Source organism: Equus caballus, chromosome 16 (assembly GCF_041296265.1).
Source record: "Equus caballus isolate H_3958 breed thoroughbred chromosome 16, TB-T2T, whole genome shotgun sequence".
Classification (NCBI taxonomy): domain Eukaryota; kingdom Metazoa; phylum Chordata; class Mammalia; order Perissodactyla; family Equidae; genus Equus; species Equus caballus.
The window spans coordinates 88,531,601-88,538,948 of NC_091699.1; the positions used below are offsets into that span (position 1 = coordinate 88,531,601).

Here is a 7,348-nt window from a genome sequence, read left to right on the forward strand (position 1 = left end):
TGGCTCCATTCATACATCTGGGATTTGAACCCGACTAGGCCCAGTTCCAGAGCCCATATTCTTTCTGCTATATCCTGCCTCCTGCTGGCCACGTGGAGGTCCTCTCAGCTTTCCTGTGTCCGCTGAGCAGCCCTTGGGGCTGGGGGATGTCCCAGAGCTGTAAAATGAGGGGTGTGGACCTCGAAGTTTCCTTCCTGATCTTGCATTCCAGGACTCTAAGCAAACACATGTTCCACTGTCTAAAATGGGGTTCTCACCTAAGTGGACGCCTAGGAAGAGACACCTGCCCCCTTTAGTACCTCTTTTCCAAAATGCAAGACCCCCGGTGCCTTGGGCCAAGTGGCATGTGTGAGCCTGGATCCCTCTGTGCCTTGATGGCCCTTGCAGCATAGGTGCTCTTAACCGAGACAGGGGCCTGGGGCGGAACACCTGCTGGCAGACAGAATAGAAGACGCTAACGACACTAAGGCCCCAGAGCTGTCATTAGAGCTCTGATTTCTTTCCTTTTTCTTTTTTTGGAGATGGTGGGAGAAGAGGCCCTTTAAATTGGAAGATGTATGGGTATAAATCTCTCTTCCTATCTATCTTTATTTTGGAGTGTGTTTAAGGATAATATTATATGCATTCCTCTCCCCATATATCTCTATGCTTCTATCAATTCATAAATAAAATATACAGCTGCTCGGCTAAAACGTATCACTTGTCTGCAAGATTCCTCCTGCAGGTTAACGGCTCCTGCCAGGGGAGCTGCCCCGCTTTGCGCTGACTTTCAATGACCTACTTGTGTGCGCTGGCGCAGGCCGGGCTGAACAAGTGGCCTGGCAGATAGGTGCATCTGCATGTCTTCCCCATTCTTACCTTATTTTAGTATCATTTGGCTTCACTCTGCCAAAAACCAATCGTATGTGCATGAAGTTTGCTCTGCGATCACACCTTTAGATAGGAAACCTGTTACGAACAGATCCTTTTGGAAATGGCTGGGGAAGGGAGACTAATTCATGCTGTTTATCATTCACAGCTGCTGACCAATTATGCTAATTCATGCTGTTCTGTTATTGGCATAATTGGCATTTTCCCGATAATTGTCTTTGCATCCTCAGTGCTTATGGGAGAGAGGACCTTCGAGATGGAATCCACCTGAGGACTGGGCATCGCTGAGCGCTGAGCGAGTTTACGTTCTGTTATTGAATGTGATCTGAGACTGCGGTCAGCAGCTGTGAATTTTAGTATGTCACTGTCAATCATGGGCGCTTATCTGAGTCTTATTTGGCCTGGAATTGGAAATTCCTGCATAAGGTGACACTCAAGCATCGGGTAGCTTCCGAATCAGAAGTCATTTAATCTCCATGATCAGATTTTAAAAGATGATTCCTACAGTATTTACTAATACTCAATAATTGCATCTTTTAGCAAAAGTCAATGTTTTGAATGCCTCTGTAACCCTTATAGGAGGTATTCATGGTTAAAACCAAGCATCCAATTAGGAACCAGAGAGCAAAAAAGAGAAGGAAAATTTTTATAAACCTCTTTTCTTACACACATCTGTAAAAACAAACAGAATAAGATGAGATGATGAAACATAAATTCATATAAAATGTTGGAGAATATACTCAGCCTAGTAAAGCATTGGTGCATTAAAAATAATTCTGTTTCTTGTAAACTAAATTACAAAGAGTTGGATAAAAAAAATCAATGGACTATTATTTATGTTCCATTTAATCCAGGTGCTTTAATAATGTCTATCTGGCCAAATACAGTATTGATTTTTCATTGCTGTGGGATTCACGTAACCTCAAATAAAACTAAAAACTACACTCAAATCGCCTGCCCTCTCCTGTAATTGTTGGTGTTTACAGTGGGAAAGAACACGCTGAGTGTAAGCCACTGAGGGAGGAAGGAGATGGAAGAGCCGTGGTGTTCTGCCCGCTTTCAGCTGACAAAGACTTAGAGGAGGTGAGAGATGATAGGAAAGATACACACTGGTCTCTGCCCCCAGTTCCTGAAACCTTGTCACTTCCTGGGTGATCAGAGCCCTGGGGCATCTTTCGTTCTAATGAGGAGACTCTGGATGACTCCTGGACGGGGCCATCCCTGGAAAGACCAGGCCATGACTAGGAGCTTGGGACTTTCAGCTCCACCTCCCACCCTCCAGAGAGGGGAGAGGGGCTGGAAACTGACTTCGTAATTGGTCATGCCTACGTGAGGAAGTGTTCACGGGATCCCAATGGCAGGGGGGTCGGAGAACTCCCAGGTAAGTGAACACATCCACATTCACCCCAACTCCACGAGGGCAGAAGCTCCTGTGCTGGGGACCCTCCCAGACCTCACCCCGTGTATGTCTTCACCTGGCTGTCCATCTGTATCCTTTACCATATCCTGGTAAATACCACATACCTTAAGCCTATAAACGTAAGTGTTTCCCCAAGTTCTGTGAGCCACTTTAGCAAATTAATGGATGCTGAGGAGGGTGTTCTGGGAACCTCGGATCTGGAGCTGGCTGGTCAGCAGCACAGGTGACAACCTGGGCTTGTGACTGGCATCTGAAGGGGAACAGTCTTGTGGGACTGAGCTTGCCTGTGGGATTTGAGGCTGACTCTGGGTGCATGTGTCAGAATTGAGTCAAATTGCAGGACACCCAGCTGGTGTCCAAGACTTGCTTGTTGTGGGGACTGCCCCCCATTTGGTGACCAGGAGAGCCAGAGTGAAGGGTGGTGTGCGAGTAGGAGAACAGCTCACAGGAGAGAGGCACCGCGGGGAAGAACCGGGTTTCTCCCTCAGCTGGAAGGAAAGCTCTGGGCCTTTCCTGTCAGTGGGGTAAGGCTCCAATCCTGACCGTGCATTTTCAAATCTTAACAAGGCAAGACTATTGCCAAACAAGGTCCCCAGTAGGTATGCGACAAGGAAGCATAGAAGCGTAGAGGGGAGCCTGCCTCAGACAAAATGAGAAGTTTCAGGGTCTATTTCACATTAACTTCTTGAGGAAATCAGCTGGATTCTAAGTTGGTTGTTCAAATACTGAAAGAAAAGAAATTCATGGACAAGGGAGGGTGGAGGGTGGACAGTGGCAACCCCTGGGGCCTTGCTCAAGCTCCTTCTCACAGGCCTTGTGTACTATAACTTCTAATAATCGCCTTATTTAAATCTGATCCTGACTGTGTAATTCAGACACGAGTGTCTCCATTTTGCTGATGAAGAAACTGAACGCTCAGGAAGGTTGAGTTATTTGCTTAAGGTCACACAGCTCCTACTTAGCAGGAATAGGATTCCAACCTTGGTTGGGCAACATGTTCTTTCTACACATGGCCCATGTAGGAAATAGAATTATGTCTACAATAACATTATCATGAGGGTTAATATTCACAATTTCAATTAGTGTTTATGACAATTTTCATCTGCAAGAAGAAGGAGCTGATAGAAGTTCAGTGATAACTTTTATCTATGATAAAGTTTAATAATTTGATATTACTGGTTTAGAAAAAGCTGAGGTTATCTCTGGTTTTCCATGAGCTGAATTTGGTTCGTAGATAGATTTTGTTTCGCCTAATGATGAAACATCTGATGTTTAAGAATTTTTTGAGCTAACATTAAAGCTTATATAAAATCTGACTTCTAGTTTCTCCTGAACAACCAGCAGACCTGGCAGTCGAGTCTGCACTCCTGAAAGGTAACAATTAGTCAGTTCTCAGTAGCAGCTGTTCACTTTAGAGGTTGTCTATAATTCTCCATTTTGTCATAGTCCCCGCCAATCTCTAATGTCTCCTCAACACTGAAGCCATACGTTGATTGCTTTTACTTCTTTTCTTTGACTCCCTCAAATCTGGCAGCTCCCTGTTCTTGCACTGCCTGCCTTGTCCCTGTAGGTACTTTAAAGAAAGCAGTAAAAGCTAGAAGAAGAGAGACTTGCGTTCAAAAACCTACTACACCACTCGTCAGTTCTGTGATCTCAGGCTATAGCCCATTAACCACTCTGAACCTCAGAGTCCTCATGTGTTACATGGGAATGATGAATAGTTTGGGGAAGATTAAATAAAATAGTCCATGAGATTATGGACGGTAAATGTTAACTGACTCTAAAACATTCTCAGACATTTCTTAGAGAAATTTTGCCCCTCCCCAATCCACAGAGGATGCTGTAACTGACAGTGTACCTACAGCCTCTCATATCCATCCTCACAGCTAACCTTTCTAATCACCTATACCCTTTTCTAGACCATTTGTCCCTTTTTAAAATTTCCTCTTTAGCCAAGTGATTTTTAATTGTGCTCAGACCATTTCCAACATGACTGTAATTACATAGCAACATTTTTTCACAATACAAAATGGAACAATTGAGCAAAATGTGCAAAGGCTCCTGCCCTCCCCCGCAACACCTTTTCACATGGCTGCTCATGGCATCCCTTCTTTGTCCGTTGAGAGAGGAAGCCCCAGACTTCTTGGCATGTGGCTACCATTGTGGATATTTCCATTATCGCTCCTATTTCAGGGGCCTGCAATAGTTAATAACATGGCTTTGCCCATCATGTCTGAATAACTTCTTTCTTAATTTTAATCTATGAGTCAGCCATGGTAGTGGTATATGTACCTGGAAGGGGCAATGGGGAGTGGAACTTGGAGTCCCATCAGTGACAAGTAAATAGTAACCCTTGGGCTAGATGCAGATTTTCAGAGTCCCAGGCCCGACTTAACCTCAAACAAGAGAGAAAATGGTCCATTGAGGCCCCTACAGAAATAACTGACCTGCATTTTTGGGAAAAGCATATAATTCGCATAAAATTACTCAGAGTAGAGAACCGCTTTCTCCTTGCATGCACGAGAAAGGCTGAGACAAAATTTGTGTTTTGCCTGCTGAATTCTCTACAGAGCTTATCTATTTGGACCAAGTGTTGGAAGAGCATCCCTCTTCTTGGGGTTCAGGTTAACCACTGTGTGTCCATCCTGTGGCTGAATAGGATGAGCGGTAAGTGGGTGTTTAGAGGTTGTGCTGGCAGGCGTTGGGGCAAATGGACGGACAAGGAAGTCTGTGTGGATCCACACCCAATGCGGACCTTGAACCAGGTGTCCATCTCATTCTGTGATTGAGTTAGCCAGCATCCTTTTTGTTTTACTTGGATCATAGCTCAGAGCCTCGTTGCATCCAATGGCGTGAACGCGAGCTCTCCCTGGGGAATGGGGAGGATGTGGCTCACCAGCACCATCTTCATGTGCTCCTTCCTCTTGGGAGTTCATTTCGCAAGTTCTAGATGTGGCAAAGAAGTTCCCTGGTCTTCTGAAGAGTAAAGCTCAAGGCTGCTTAGTGGGGCGTTGGCACCGCAGGGCCCGCTGCCTTGGAACAGATGCTGCCAGTTAAGAATAGATTTCTAAGTGTTTCAGGGCGCTCAGGCACAGCTGAGCCGTTTCACTTTTCGTGGCTGGTCTATTCTTATGCTTTGAGAGCAGCTCCCCTCCCTAGTGCAGCGAGAACACAGAACACAGGAAAAGGTTGTTGAATTAGGCATCCTGGGGGCTTTGAGTAGGCGGATCTGTTTTGGGAGCTTGCTCAGAGAGTTCTGGAATCCAGTCATTCCAGATACTGAGTGTGTCCTAAGATCTTTACCTTTCCTGCTGGAGGGCAAGGAACCCGGGAGCACAGGGTGTGTGGGACAGAGCCTGGGGCCACCACTGCCACTTTGCAATTTTAGGCTTGAGCCTCAGTTTCCCTATTTCTCAGACAGGCATCACTGTATTAAATGAGACGACGGGTGAGCAAAATATGTATGCTGGCATCACTGCACGCCTGATGCCCGGCATACAGCAGATGCTCAAGGATGTCAGTTCTCTCTTCCCTTTCTGATGCCCACGTGTTTGCTGCCCTAGCAGAAAGTGGGTTGAAGGCATGGAAAGAGTATTTAATATTTTATCTGTTATCCATCATTTACTTTCTCTGTTCTGAGGCATTACAGCTCTTCCCTGAGAGGTAAAGAAAGCCCTAGGAAGATTAAATCAGCATGTAAATTTCTGCTTAGTTCGAAGCTAAGCCCGGTAAGACATCTCTGTTTGCAGAGAAGCTGCAGCCTGTAGCAGGGCTCGGGCACAAGAGCTGCACGCAGGCAGGGCCATCGGGGCTGCTTGCATTAGTGCGCTGGTTCTCAAATGAGTGAACACGGAATCACCTGCAGGGCTTGTTAAAACAGCTTGCCAGGTGGGACCTGAACATCTGCATTTCTTACACTTCCCAGATGATGCTGATGCTCCTGGTCTGGGGACCACACTTGGAGAAACACTACTTCGCAGGGGGAGGAGGCATGCAGGTGGTTGGGACTCTTGGACTCTGGGACCATTATGGCCTTAAGAAGCTGCATGACCTTAGGCAAGTCACTTCAGCCCTAGGAGACAGCTTCTTCTTTGTCCAACTATGGGCAAAAAGTATAATATAGAGCAGAGCTTCCTAATCTTTTTTCTGCAGTGGGTGGTCACCCAGGCCCTGCCAGACTGCTGGAGGGCTGAGGGGATCAATACCTTGGCGCCTCTGAAACCCATCCAGAGAAGTCTGACCAAGGGATTACGAGAATGTGCTTTCAAGTCCTGGAAATCTTAGGGTAAGTCCTCCCTCTGCTCGTCCGTGTGGTCTCGCAGCTGTTCACATCAGTCTGCACCTCAGTTTGGTTAGGTGTGAAATGGGCATAGTGCTTGTACCTGTATCATAGGTTTGTGGTGAGGATCAAAGGAGGTAATGTACGTAGGGGGCTTGCCACGCAAAGTACCTCAACCATAGAGAACGCGAATACATAGCAGATAAAACCTCAGTGTTCAGAAATGTAGAAAGTTTTTTTAAATTTTGGAGGGAGGAGACTCGACAAGAACGCGTCTCAGACTTTAATGTGCATCCATATGGATCTTATTGAAATGCAGATTATGACTCAGTGGGGCTGGAGTGGGACCTGAGGGTCTGCCTTTTGGAGGCGCTCTCGGCTGAGCTGATGCCCACGCTCCTGGCCCACAAAGCCAGGTTCTGAGCCCCAAGCCTTGTCAGCAGGTGCTCTTGAGCTCTGTCATACGGTGGAATCATTTGGGAATCTTTTAACTTCCTCAAAGCCGAGTAAAGACAGTCTCCGGGGTTGGGGTACAGGCAGGAGTAACCGTTGAAGCTCTCCTGGTGATCCCAATGTGCACACAGTTTTGACAGCTCTGGTTCTCAAGGCTGGCTACATATTGGAGAGTTTTAAAAAATAATGATGCTGGGGCCCACTCCAGAGATTCTGATTTGGTCCAGGGTGAGGCTGAGCGTTAGGGTTTTTAAAAGCTCGCAGGTTATTCTAGCAGGCAGCAAAGTTTGAGAGGCTCTCTCTGAAGTCAAAGGCACTCTTCAGCA

General features: G+C 46.4%; 1 protein-coding gene across 3 annotated transcripts in view; it reads right to left on the reverse strand.

Annotated features, from left to right (window-relative positions):
- SLC9A9 (solute carrier family 9 member A9) overlaps positions 1–7,348 on the reverse strand; it is a 510,485-nt gene that overhangs the window by 27,966 nt on the left and 475,171 nt on the right.